The sequence below is a fragment of the Nyctibius grandis genome, chromosome 11 (assembly GCF_013368605.1).
Source record: "Nyctibius grandis isolate bNycGra1 chromosome 11, bNycGra1.pri, whole genome shotgun sequence".
Lineage (NCBI taxonomy): Eukaryota > Metazoa > Chordata > Aves > Nyctibiiformes > Nyctibiidae > Nyctibius > Nyctibius grandis.
Genome location: NC_090668.1, coordinates 3550814 through 3565107, shown reverse-complemented (window position 1 = coordinate 3565107; position 14294 = coordinate 3550814). Strand labels below are relative to the sequence as shown.

The window sequence follows — 14294 nt, the reverse complement described above, 5'->3', positions numbered from 1 at the left end:
AGCGGACAGCGTGTGCCGAGGGAGCGGGGGAGGGGAGAACGGTGCTTCCCTCCGGGGAGCCGGCGGCAGGCAGCCTGCCTGGAAGTGCGCAGCCCGCGCCCGGCCCCGCCGTTAGGAGCCGGCGCTGCCACCGCAGGCACCGTGTGCGCTCCGGGCTGTGGAACATGGGTGTGCCAGCGGGTGGTGGATGGGTGAGGTCCCAGCGGTTCAGAGGCAGGGCACTGGAGTGGGAGGCTGGGAACCTCGGGTGCTGCCTGTTTCCACTTCACCAGAGCTCATTGCAGCCGCCCCCCTTGGCACTGGGGAACTAACGGAGCCTGGGTATGGTTGCAGTACTGGCACAAAGGGCGGGTAGGAAGGTTCACAACCGCGAGCATGTTCAGACCCTGTGTGTCAGACAGGATTATTCATGTGGAATAATGAAGCCTGGCTCAGGCACTGAGCTACACCTTGTGGGTGGGGAAGAGGCAGAACCCAGCCAAGGGCTTTGTGCTCAGGGAGCTCCAGTCCTCCTGTGCTGGGCATGGGGCAGAAGGGTCCTGGCTTGGGAAATCCCCATGGCCATGTACGTCACCCCTGAGCCAAGCAGGAGCTGCCTGAGCAGGCTTAATTCTGGCGCTGCCCAGCTTTGCGCTGCTTGACTGAAAAGGTGGTGTGGAGTCATCTTGTCAGAGCAGTGTCACAAACGTGCCGTGGGCGCCTGGTTGCTCTTCCGTCCGTGCTGCTCACAGCGGGAGGAGGGGACTCGCTTTCAGAGAGGCCCCCCCTGCCCTCGTACTTGTGAAAGTCTTGTAGGGTCTAGTCTAAAGTGTGCTGGCTTGCACATTGCTTTCCCTGCTGAGTACCCGTTTGCAGAATCTGATGCATTCTGGTGTTTGGCAGCCCAGAAATGAGCATCTCTGCTTTATTTTTCTTCTGTATCGCAGCGTAGTAATGCTGCTTGTTTCTTGCAGCGTGCTCTGCTGAGCTTGAAAACTAAGATGAGGAGACTGGAGCAGACTGGTCACCAAGTTGGCTTCTCTGCGATACACAGCGGGGACCCATGCTTAGATGACTTTCAGGCTTGATGGTAAGAGACTCAAGTAGACAAAGATAGTATTCTGAAGGTGAAAATTGAACAGAAGCAAAACTTGGCAGAAACGAATGCCTCGCTTAGCTGACACCTAGTCCAGCTTTCACAAGCGGTGTAGCAGTAGCTCGTGTTCATGCTCAGTGACGGTGGGGGATGCTTTGACCCGACTGAAAGCCAAGTGTAGCCCGTTCTCCCTTCTCCTTGCTCTTCCTATACGCGTACCCTCCAAGTACCGGCACCTGACACCTCCCGTCTGACGGGTCAGTTTGCACCCAGCCACACGAAATGGGGACATTTAGCAGCAGCACCTCAGATTATTGTAGAATAGCCTTTGCTTTGAAAGGCGTTACCTCTTACTAGAAAGTGGGAAACAGCCAAGGCCAAAATACCTCCTGCTTGATGTGTTTCATGAAAATTCATCTCTGTTCTTAGATCAGGCCATTGTGTCCGAGGCTTACTGCGTTCCTGAAGGACAGTCTCCTTGGTTCCTTCCTCTCTGCCTTCCTGTTACGACCTGGTCGCAGCTAGTTCATAAATCCCTTGGAGTAAATTAAGGTGAAATTACACCAAATAACTGTTATGAAATTAAGAACAAATTATTAATACAGGGAAAGTGGCATGGTCGTAAGGGTCTTGGGTTTCTAAAGGCATTGAGAAAAGAGAGAAAAGGAAAAGGAAAAAAAGAGAGAGAGGATAGAGACTATGAGAGAGAGGAAAAGAGAGATCACCACCCTTGGATCCAGCGATGTAAGTTGTCTGTAGAGTTGGTAAATTGCTTGCAGAGTTGCTCCTCTGGTAAATCGCTTGCAGGATCGGTCCTCAGGTGGTGGGCGGGAGCTCACGCCAGCATCCCAAGAGAAGGTCTAACTAGGTTAGGTCGTTTGCATGCGAGATAGGAGAGGGTGGTAACATCCCTCTTGTCTCCCCCCCTCTGCTCGCTTCTCATGCTAATTGCGACGCCTGCACATTTGTAGTCTTAGATTGTTCTTGAAATGAGTCGGTGGTCCCCCAATGGGTGTCTGGTGGTCGTGATCCCCCCTAGTTGTGGTGTCCACTGTATGACCCTGCTTCTGCACAAGCGTGGTTGATGCCTTGCAAAGTTGTTGCACATGTGGGCTGGCCCCAAGGAAAAGATATCATCCGGCCTCCGCAGGACTTACCTCTTCCTCCAGCCAGAGCTGTAAATCACACCAATTAAGGCACAACAAAGATATTGTTTCGTTCCCAAGGCCCTTATCTCTTGCCAGACTTCCAGGCCTCTGTAGCACCCATCCCCTCCTCCAGCCAGAGTTGTCAAACAAGTTGTTTAAGGCATCCAAACTCTGTCCGTCACACTTCCCGAGGTGAATTCACTTGGCAGGGTGGAGGGATTCCCCTTTGTGGTTGGTACATACAGTGTCATATTGGTGCTTGTGGTAGCATCTTGCCTATGGGAAAAGCAAGCGAGGAACATTTGTTCCATGTGGGGAGGCCGTAGCAAGGTTTGCAGTTGTTGTTGTGGACCCTCGCAGAGCAATATCGCACGTGAGTCGTCCTGAGATAGCTGTCCTGGGTAAACATGCTTTCCCTTTGCTGTATGTGGCTCTCTGTGCTCGAAGCGTAGTCCTGTCCACAGTTATATTTAAATGGGCATGTTTTTATGAATGCTATTTCTATGAAAGTACTGATATTGTGTAAGTCTGTAAACACTGAGATCTGTATGTAGATTTCTATGAAGTATATACAAAGACTTTTCTGTTTAGCTGGGAAGGGTGTTGTGTCTGTACCAGGTACTGCCCAAGAGTGTGACCAGTTCGTTGAGTTCCTGGGTGCCCTCAACAGCAGAGTGAAAGCAACTTAGCTGAATGGGGTTGATTCTTCCTCCTGGGGGAGAGAAAGGTGGGGGGAGGAACTTGAGCTAAACATGGGCAGCTTTCCCAGGAGGAGTTGTCCTGTGTCTTCTCCCATGCCTGCCAGCCCTGTGCTTTCTAGAACTGTTTTACTTGCCCCATGTGGCCTCAGGTGGCTTCAGATGGGAAGACCTAGCCTTTAAACTCTGCCTTCATTTCTGTTACCTGTCTGAAATGGCTTTAGTGTGCCCTAGACTTGCCATGCTTTAGCTCTGTAGAAGTGATGGAAGGTAAGGGTTGCTGCCTCCTACAAGTCCCCTGATGTCCTAGGAGCTCCGCAAATGCTTCTGCAGAGCTCTTAACGTGAGTGGTGGCCGGTGATGAATAGGGAGAATACTGGGGTGAAAAGAGAAATCTCTGGGAATTCGTAGAATGGGGTCAGGCAGGCAGGCCCTCCTGAGGCCATCTGGTCTGATTTCGTGCCCAGAGTGGGTCCAGTCAGATCATGTTGCTCCACGCTGTGTCCTGTCACGTTTGGGGTAACTCCAGGGAGAAGCGGCATCATCTCTGGGCAACTTGTTCTAGTGCTTGGGCACCCTCGTGGTGAGCAGCTTTCTTTGTCTTGAGTCAGAATCTGCAGCTTGTCTGTTGCCCCTTGTCCATCCACTGTGCCCCACAAGAAGAGTCTGGCTCTGTTTCCTCCAGTGAGGGAGAGAAGTAGGAGTGAGAAGTGAGGCAGACACCACCCACCCCCTTGCCCCCACACCCCTCTCCCACGTAGCATCTTCTCTAGCTTTTCCCCCGTCCTTTGGCAGGAGGTTGCCTTCCTGTTGAGCAGTGGCTTGCATTTCCCTTAGCCTTCCTTCTGCTTCCAGAAGCCTTCCAGAAGCCCTTCCTGTTGTCCTTCATGCCTTCCTAGTTTGCCTCCAGCTAAGCTGTGGCTTTCCAAAATCCATCCCTGCGTTTTTGGACAATGTCTCTCTGTTTCTCCTGGGTGTCCCATCTCTGCCTGCACCTGTATGTTCTTCCTTTTCTGTGTTTGAGCTGGATCAGGACTTTCCTGTCCATCAGCGCTGGCCTTCTGCTACTTGTGACCAGCTCTGTGTTTTGGCATGGACCCTTGTGGTGTCTGGGGAGGGGGGCTGTTGTCCTTGAAGTTCAACCAGTTGCCCTGGGCCCCTTTGCCCTCCAGGCCAGTCTCCTGTTGGCTCCTGCCTAGAAGCTCTTGAGGAAGCGGCAGTCTGCTCTGCTGAAGTCCAGCGTTGTGATTGTGCTGGTTTGCTCACTTCCCTCAGGTTTTAAAATTCTGCAACGAAACAGTGGCCTCAGGCAAGCATGCCCTTGACTTCTGCATCTTTGATCAGTGTTTCCTTGTCTGTGGACAAGGAGTCCAGCGGAGGGTAGAGATGTGTGCCCAGTCATTCTGCTTTCACACATGGGGTGTGAGATGATGTTGCTCCAAGTCTGCTGTCCCCTGGACACCTCCTCAGTGCCCCCTGCACCCTGCCTGCAGAGCCTGAGAAGCCTGTGCTGGTGTAAATGGCTGCAGGCCTTCCTGGCTGGCTTAGCCAGCCTGCTAGCAGAGACCCTCTTGCCCGTTCTGTCACGGAAGCCCTGTCCCTGGGCCAGCAGTCCTTGTTCCTTGTGCTCCCCAAAGAAAGGTCCTAGGAGCTGAAGCCCTGACTGTGGCACCAGCCCGGTAGTGTTGAGCAACAGAATGTTTGCTGCTATTTGAGCCTTCCTGAGGAGAATCATGCCAGGGCCCAGGCTCTTCCCCCTGGCTGGTGCTTGATGTTGTGGGGATGAGGGCCTGCTGAGCCTCATCAGCCTTCCTGGAGCATCGTGCACCTGAGCACCCAGTGAGCCACAAGGCACTTGAGACTTGAGGTGGGGTTGGCAGAAGGGTGCCTCTAGCTAGCTGCAAGAGGGGGGCTCTGATAACTGCGAGCCTCCTGGCAGCCTGGCCTTGCCTCACCCTTCTGCCGGTGCTCTACAAAGAGGACGTGGCCTGTGTACAGGCAGGAGCGCCCCACCTTCTCCTGCCTCCCTGGGTGTATTGTGCAGATGTATGTTCGAAGTACAGAGACATCTCTCTGCTCTGCAGACAGCCTATATTCCACGTACAGGCAGGAGAGCCCTGGGGTTACTACCTGCGTGCACCAAGTCTTTGCTCTGCAAAGAGATGGTAGGTGTTACATGTAGGGGTAGGTGAGGCGCTGCTTTTCTACATTCCTGTTTTATATTTAGCCCCTATATTCTCTGTGCAGACAGAAAAGCCTCTCATCACCTTGCCTGCGTGTATTCCGCATATGCAGAGGCTGTGTGCTAAAGAAAAGACTGAAAAGCCTTCCTCTCCCCTTGAATACATTCTATAGACATAAACCAAATCCTCTCTTTAGGATCTCTTGTGTGTACCGACAGAAAAGTATGACTGTGTGGGTCTTGTATAGTCTTCTATTGAAAGAGGCCGTCTCCTGTAAGCAGAGAAGACCTGCCTCATCTCTGTGTACCTACTCTACGTACAGGTAGTACATATTCTATATACTGGCAATACACGGAGCTCTGTACAGACAGAAAACCGTGCCTTGCTTCTCTCTCTGTGTATGTCTGCATGTAAAGTATGTGTATTCCTGTACCTGTGCTCCACGTGGGGACAGCACACACTCCACATGCAGAGAGAAAGGCCCTTCCTCACTTGGCCTTGAAAATGTCGGTGTTCCATGTAGAGACAGTATCTGTTCACCATAAGGACATTGACATTCGTATTCAACATCAAGACGTAAAGTGCAGCTTCCCCTCACCTGTCTGTCTGTTCTGTGTGGTACGTCCGCAGCTGACAAATTGTATGTCTCTGCTGTACGTTCTCTGTACGTAGAGAGTACATCCCTCTGTGTAGAGGGTGCGTGTATGGAGTGAAACACAGGGGTGTGCTTCCCGTGTCTGTGTACTTTTGTGTGTGTGGATAATGTATCTTGTGAATAGAGAGAGGAGAAAAGCCTCAGTGAGATGAGGTCAGCTGAGGCTTCTCTTCCTGGCGATAGAGTATATAGTGTCTGTGGATGATCTGTATCGACCGTGCGTGGGGGGGAGTGTGTCTATGTTTGAGACAGACATCTGTTGACACGTCTCTGTAGGTGTCTGTCCGTATATATTGTGTTTATACCTGCTGCATGTTTTCTGTATATACTGTCTGTGTATAAAGGTACCTAGATGGTGTCCTGGCTGTGTGTGTTTCATATCCAGACAGCAGTTGCCTCACTCAGCAGCTTCTTGTTGGGGAGTTCTTGTTCTGTCTGTAGAATATACACAGCCTAGAGATAATGTAAATGAAATGAAGAAAGCTTCAGCTAAGCAAGGTGAGGCTTTTTTGTTTCCATGCAAAATACGTACTCTCTTGTTTATGCCCCGTTTACAGGTGCGGAAACCTCAGCCAGACTCTTGAGTGTCGGCAGTATCCATAACATGGAGTTCTGTCTGACCTCTAGATGGAAAGCAGGGACATAGTCCAAACCCTTTTGTCCGTCTGCCGAGTCTCTGCTGTCTGAATGTCTTCTAGCTGCAGCCTGGGGAGCTTGGCCGAGTCTTGTGCCTTGACACGGGTGTGGACTTTGTGCTGCTTGTGGCTTGTGTATCTCTTGGGTAGTGGGCGAAGAGCGAGGGCGAGGTGTCGACTTAACAAAGTTTAAACGGCAGAGTTCACTCTCTTACTTACTCTGAAAGGGAAACTGAGGTAGGGCTGGGCTGGAATGATTTATAGAGAGATGGGGAATGGACGGGGTAGAGGGGAAAAGGGTAAGGGCAAAGAGTAAGGAAGCCCCTGCGATGGAGTGAGGAGGTTGAGAAAGGACCCCCTTGCTTTCTAAACTCGTTCTCAAAGAGGAGTCTAGGTGCAGCTGGATCCAGTCGTGGTCCCAGACTTGGTCAATGGTTTATGTCTGAGGGAATTGGATACAGGGATTTCAGTGGTATTGATTCAATATGGTGTTAGGTGTTTTGTACAACTTTGGGATAGCAGCAATTTAAGATTAAACACTGTTATGGTAAATCACAAGATTGGATTATAGGATTTTCTAGCAATACTTAATCAATAATCAACAATCTGTTATAATTGATGCAGTGATTTAGTTAAAGATTTAGCAAGGTTTCTTAAATTGCATATATACACATGCACAGAGAAATATAGAAATAGAGGTAGATATAGAGATAAACCTATAATTAAGACGTTTCTTTTTCTGCAGATCATAAATTTTTGGAATCCAATAATCTTTGAAAATCTCGCAAAATCAAAATACAGTGAATTACTCGCCCTATTTTTTTTTTTTATAAAAAAATTTGTGACTAAAGGTTTTAATTCTAACATCCTCATGCTTGCCTCCTTTAGAAATACCATCCCCATCACCCTATCCAGGCTTAACAGAACTGCTTCTATCTCTTGCTTCCCAGTCAAATCAGATTGCACTCCTCTTACCTCACACTGTTGGAGGACCAGCAAAGAGATAATGAAAGCACAGAAGAGATTTTTCTATTGCTATGTTGTTATATATATTCATTGCTGTAATATCTGAAGAAAGAACTATTGCAGGAAAACTCGTCCTTGGTCTCCACCTCTGAAATGCCGACTATACAATCCCACAAAAAAGGTGGGAAACTGGAGCATGTTCTATTGCAGATAATTTTGAAGCAGTTCTATGTCAGTTTTTAAGAAAATACTCATTAAGAATGCTACCTTCCTCCCATGCCCTATGACTTAAAGCTTAACTAAATTCTGGTAGACTTTCACAGGATGACAGAAAATGTTTCTTTCAAGTCAGAGAAACAGCCTTGTACAATTTCAACTACTCCAGAGTAGAAAGCAACAGAATAGAACTTCTTAATATGGTGGCTTAAGTTTTCTCCTCGCATACCACTCCTCATGAGCCGTTTCTGTTTCATTTACTGAATTAGTGAATACCAGCACTTTCTGAAGATTATTCTGGGTAAAAACCAGTATTTTGAGTAGCACAGCAATTCTCTCACTGTTCGTGCAAAGTTGCACGACCTGTTGCACATTTCCACAGATGGAAGCTTCTTCCATAGCTGTTATCACAATGTAAGGATCGTTCAAGAACTCCTTTATCCACTGTGCTATATGTTTATGCCAACAAGTTCCAACAGCAATAATCTGATGCGGTGAATCACAGAATCACAGAATCACAGAATGTTAGGGATTGGAAGGGACCTCGAAAGATCATCTAGTCCAATCCCCCTGCCGGGGCAGGATTGCCTACACCATATCACACAGGAACGCATCCAGGCGGGTTTTGAATGTCTCCAGAGAAGAAGACTCCACAACCTCTCTGGGCAGCCTGTTCCAGTGTTCAGTCACCCTCACCGTAAAGAAGTTTTTCCTCATATTTAAGTGGAACCTCCTGTGCTCCAGCTTGCACCCATTGCCCCTTGTCCTGTCAAGGGATGTCACTGAGAAGAGCCTGGCTCCATCCTCTTGACACTTGCCCTTTACATATTTATAAACATTAATGAGGTCAACCCTCAGTCTCCTCTTCTCCAAGCTAAAGAGACCCAGCTCCCTCAGCCTCTCCTCATAAGGGAGATGTTCCACTCCCTTAATCATCTTCGTGACTCTGTGCTGGACTCTCTCTAGCAGTTCCCTGTCCTTCTTGAACTGAGGGGCCCAGAACTGGACACAATATTGCAGATGCGGCCTCACCAGGGCAGAGTAGAGGGGGAGGAGAACCTCTCTCGACCTGCTAACCACACCCCTTCTAATACACCCCAGGATGCCATTGGCCTTCTTGGCCACAAGGGCACACTGCTGGCTCATGGTCATCCTGTTGTCCACTAGGACCCCCAGGTCCCTTTCCCCTACGCTGCTCTCCAACAGGTCTGCCCCCAACTTGTACTGGTCCATGGGGTTGTTCTTGCCCAGATGCAGGACTCTACACTTGCCCTTGTTATATTTCATTACATTTCTCCCCACCCAACTCTCCAGCCTGTCCAGGTCCCTCTGAATGGCTGCGCAGCCTTCCGTTGTGTCAGCCACTCCTCCCAGTTTTGTGTCATCAGCGAACTTGCTGACAGCGCACTCTAATCCCTCATCCAAGTCATTAATGAATATATTGAATAGAACTGGTCCCAGAACCGACCCTTGCGGGACTCCGCTAGACACAGACCTCCAACTGGACTCTGTCCCATTGACCACCACTCTCTGGCTTCTTTCCTTCAGCCAGTTCACAATCCACCTCACTACCCGATCATCCAGACCACACTTCCCCAGTTTAGCTGCGAGGATGCTGTGGGAGACCGTGTCAAACACTTTACTGAAATCGAGATAGACCACATCCACAGCTTTACCATCATCTATCCACCGGGTAACATCCTCATAAAAGGCTATCAAGTTGGTTGAGCATGACTTCCCGTTGGTGAAGCCGTGCTGAGTGCCCCTAATGATCCCCCTATCCTTGATGTGTCTAGAGACAGCACCAAGAACAAGTTGCTCCATCACCTTTCCGGGGATGGAGGTGAGGCTGACCGGTCTATAGTTCCCCGGGTCCTCCTTCTTGCCCTTTTTGAAGACTGGAGTGACATTCGCTTTCCTCCAGTCCTCAGGCACCTCTCCTGTTGCCCACGACTTAGCAAAGATGATGGAGAGTGGCCTAGCAATGACTTCCGCCAGCTCCCTCAGCACCCGCGGGTGCATCCCATCAGGGCCCATGGATTTATGGACGTCCAGGTTGCTTAATTGGTCCCTGACCCAGCCCTCATGAACCAAGACAGATTCCTCCTCTATCCTGACTTCTTCTGAGGCCTCAGGGGTCCGGGGCTCCTCAGGACAGCCTCCAACAGTATAGACAGAGGCAAAGAAGGCATTCAGTAACTCCGCCTTCTTTTTATCCTCTGTCTCCAGGACCCCCACCTCATTCATCAGTGGGCCTACATTGCCTCTAGTGTTGGCTTTACCTGCAATGTATTTGAAGAAGCCCTTTCTGTTGTCCTTGACCTCTCTTGCAAGGTTTAAGTCCAAGGAGGCCTTAGCTTTCCTAGCTGCCTCCCTACATCCTCTGACAACAGACTTATATTCCTCCCAAGTGGCCAGCCCCTCCTTCCACGATCTGTACACCCTCTTCTTCCACTTGAGTTTGCCCAGCAGTTCCCTGTTCAACCATGCAGGTCTCCTGGTACCCTTCCTTGACTTCCTACCTGTTGGGATGCTCTGATTTTGAGCTCGGAAGAAGCAGTCCTTGAATGCTAACCATCTATCTTGGGCCCCCTTACCTTCTAGTACCCTGTCCCATGGGATTTCCCCGAGCAATTGCTTGAAAAGGCCAAAGTTGACCCTCCTGAAGTTCAGGGTTGTAATTCTGCTAGCTATTCTGTTCCTGCCACATGAGATCCTGAACTCTACCATCTCATGGTCACTACAACCAAGGCTGCCCTCAACCTTCACCTCTTCAACCAGACCCTCCTTGTTAGTGAGGATAAGATCCAGCAGCGCTCCTCTCCTAGTTGGCTCACCCACCATTTGCATCAGAAAGTTATCATCAATGCACTGGAGGAACCTCCTGGACTGAGGATGGCTGGCTGAGTAGGCCTCCCAGCAAATATCAGGGTAGTTGAAATCCCCCATGACAACCAGGCCCTGTAATTGCGAGACTGCTCTCAGCTGCCTGTAGAAGGCCTCATCACCCTCCTCATCCTGATCCGGTGGCCTGTAATAGACACCCACAACAGTATCACCCCTGCCAGCCTGCCCCTTAATTCGCACCCACAAACTCTCAACTCACTCCTGATCCGCCCCTGGACAGAACTCAATACATTCTAGCTGCTCACTCACATAAAGAGCAACTCCACCACCTCTTCTTAGTGGCCTGTCTTTCCTGAACAGGACATAGCCATCCATGACCACATTCCAGTCATGCGAGGCATCCCACCAAGTCTCTGTAATTGCCACTAGATCATAGCCCCCCGACCGAACACGGATTTCCAACTCCTCCTGCTTATTCCCCATGCTGCGTGCATTGGTGTACAGGCATTTCAGGGAGCGAGCTGAGCACACCGATTTCACCCCAGGGGGATGGGAGGCCTCCTGGTCTACCTCAACACTAGAGCGTTGCCCCAGTGTTGCAAGCCCAGCTACTACCCCATCCCCCTTCGAATCTAGTTTAAAGCTCTCCGAATGAGCCCTGCTAATTCCTGTCCCAGAACCCTTTTGCCCTTACGACATAAACCTTTCCCATGTATCACTGTCATGCCTGTTGTCTTATAAAACCAGCCATTATCAAAGAACCCAAAGCCCTGCCTGTAGCACCAGTCTCGTAGCCAGGCGTTAATAGAGAGAATCCTACTATTCTATCCCACGTCATCACCTGAAAATGGAAGGAGGGAGGAGAAAACAACTTGTGCCCCAGACTCTTTCACCAACCGTCCTAGGGCCTTGTAGTCTTTCTTCATCCCCTTCAGACTACGGGATGCAGCTTCTTCCCCACCTGTCTGGAAGATGAGCAGGGGGTAGTAGTCTGTGGCCTTCACCAGGTTGGGGAGTTGCCTGGTGATATCCCTGATTCGGGCTCCAGGCAGGCTGCAGACCTCCCTGTGATGGGGGTCAGCTCTGCATATTGGGCCCTCAGATCCCTTTAGGAAGGAGTCTCCAACCACTAAAACTCTTTTCTTCTTCCTTGTGGAGGAGGTAGCTATACGCCTGTCAGGTTTTTCTGACTGTGGTGGGACCTCTGATATAGGTTGCCTCTCCACCACATCCCCATTGGACCGGCTGTATTCCATTAGGGCTTCATATCTATTGCTCAGAGGCACCTGTGGAGGCAAAGTAGGCAAGGAGGGCACTCGCCTTTTGCCACGGCCATAGACTTGCCTCCACTCACTCCTCTCCTCTAGGTTATCGTTTTCCACCTGAGAGGGGCAGAGTACAGGGGTCCCTCGATCCTGGGAGCTCTCTGGCAGGTGCTCCCATTTTTGTTGCAGGGAGGGCAGAGCCTGGCTCCACCAGTCTATCTCCATTTCAGCCTCCCGAATGCTCCTAAGCCTTTCTACTTCGGCTTGAAGCCTTTCAACCTGGCTTTGCAGCTGTGCCGCTCGGCCGAGCAGATCATCTACTTGCTCACAGCGCACACAGCCCCCTGACACCACAGAGACGGTGTAGCATTCCCTGCAGCCTGCAACCTGCACCATCGCCTCCTTCCGTGGGAGCTCTGTCTGGGTTCCCACATCCATTTTGGTCTTCTTCCACAGGGTAGATACCATTGTTCTTTCACTGAACTAGGAAATACCTGTTGGTGCCACCCCTGGTTCACAGCTCCTTGGCACCTTCCTTGCCTTGTGCACTGGGAGGGAGTCAGCGCCCTCCCCAACGAGCTGCAAACGACTGCAGCCTCTCCTGCCCTGGAGGAGCCTCTCCTGCCCTGGGACACACCCAGTCACTGCTGACTCACACAGGCACTGCTGAGTCTCCCTCTCCCCTCTAGCCAGGGACCAGTCCCTGCCCTCCAGGAGACTTTTTATCACCTGATAACAGGGGGTGGAGCGTTTAAATCGCTTAAATCACGGTGCCTCCGGCTACACCCCCTTCTCTCCTGATTCGTTGCCGGGAACCTCCGGGTCCGGGTCTGGGGTCAGGGGGAAGCAGCTCGGGGCTGATGCTCGCGGGAGGCTCGGGGGGGCCCAGAGTACGAAAAACCGCCCGGTTAAGCCCGATGTCGCCCTCGCCCCCGCACTAACCTCAAGTCGCTGCCGCTGCTTTCGCTGCTGCTGCTCTTCAGTAATAACGGCTTTCTTGCAATAACCTAATATAGTAAAAACCTGTTCAGTAGCGTCCGAGAACAGTACGTCAATCTCATCATAAACAAGATGGCAAAGTCTACAAAATAATAAACGGTGATGTTCAGTCTCAGGAGGCTGTACGGTGTAGTCACAATTACTTCACATCCTTGGATTTTCACACTTCTAGCTTCTTTGTTCTGCCCAAGTATTATCAACATGGGATGAAGATGTCTGGAGCACCTCGCGTATGTTTTCAGTAGCTCAAAACCAAGTTCTGCCTTCTTCCACCCAGGACATAAAATAAGTGCTAGCGGTCCAGTCCTGCTTGGCAAGGCTTTGTAGCAACTTTCGTACTGCAGAAATGTAAGAAGTGGTGGAATATATCAAAAAGGATCATTTCCCTGATACGAGATGGCAACTACATCACATCCTTGAGCTACTGGCAGCCAACAGTAAGATTCTGTGAAGTTAGGGCCTAAAAATTTTTTCCGAGTAAGTTCCTTTTTCAGACCATCAAAAAGTGGTGCTGTTTCCAGAATTGACGATGGCTCAATTTTGTTGCTAAGAAAGACAAAGTTTCTTTCTTCACCAACATTCTGAAAACTCTCTTGGTCATCTTCAATTATTAGTGTTTTCAGAGGATCAGAATTTAAGAACTGCTGAAGCCTGTCTGTGTGAACTGCTGTATCTTCCTTGAAAGGCAAACTTGGAATTGCTTTGACAATAGATGCAGTATTTTCATTTAGATCTGTGCTTGACCTTTGGTATGTCTCTTCAAGAAAGGAACTGGAAACAGCAAGACCTGTTTCAATGTTTGTTGATAACTTCTTCTGAAACAGCACTGGCCTGAAAGCAAGCACAGGATTAACATTTTTCACTGGAAGAGACTCAACATTTAATGATGTTTGGTTCTCCTGATAATCTGCAGAGCTGTGGGGTTCCCATGGAACAATGGTGGGAACGAGCTACTGAACAAGCTATGTCCAGGCATGTCCAGGGGGTGGTAATGGGGTGGTAATGAACTAGCCAATCATAATACAGAACAAGGGCCTTGGCTCTGAGAAAAATAAGATATGGGGAAGTTGAAAAATAAGAAAGAATGCTGCACCTGCAAGATATAGCTTTTTAGCATAAGCCAATCAGAACTAATATAGAGGCGTGTGAACAAAGCATACTAACCAATCATAATAGAAATGACACGTACACAGAGCGTGTACAAAAATAGAATAGTATAAATGTACCCTCAATAGAATAGTATAAATGTACCCTCAGATAAGTAAATAAACGAGATCTGCTTAACGATCATATTGGTCTGCGTGCATTTACTCCATGCCCTCTCAAGTTAACGGAAACAAGTGGCGCCCGGACCAGGGGCCTGACCCCGGACCAGGGGCCCTTCGGCCGGAGACTGCGGAGAAGCAGCGGACAACGGACCGAAAGGGAAGGGTTGAGAGGAAGCCAGCTGTAGAGTGCTGCCCCGGCACTGGATTTTCGCACCGGGAAAAAGAAACGGATGCGGTTCGCACCGGGAAATGGATGCGGTAAGCCTGAGTTTTGCTAGCAAAGGAAAACCTGGGTAGGGCTTCCCAGGCAGCTGGGGGAGGAATGGGGTCTACCCTGAC

At 50.0% G+C, this 14294-nt stretch overlaps 1 pseudogene; it reads right to left on the bottom strand.

The window, feature by feature from the left end:
- The window catches only part of LOC137668904 (putative ATP-dependent RNA helicase TDRD12), a 15072-nt pseudogene extending 1069 nt beyond the window's left edge, over nucleotides 1-14003 (bottom strand).
- Nucleotides 14004-14294: the final 291 nt, after the last annotated feature.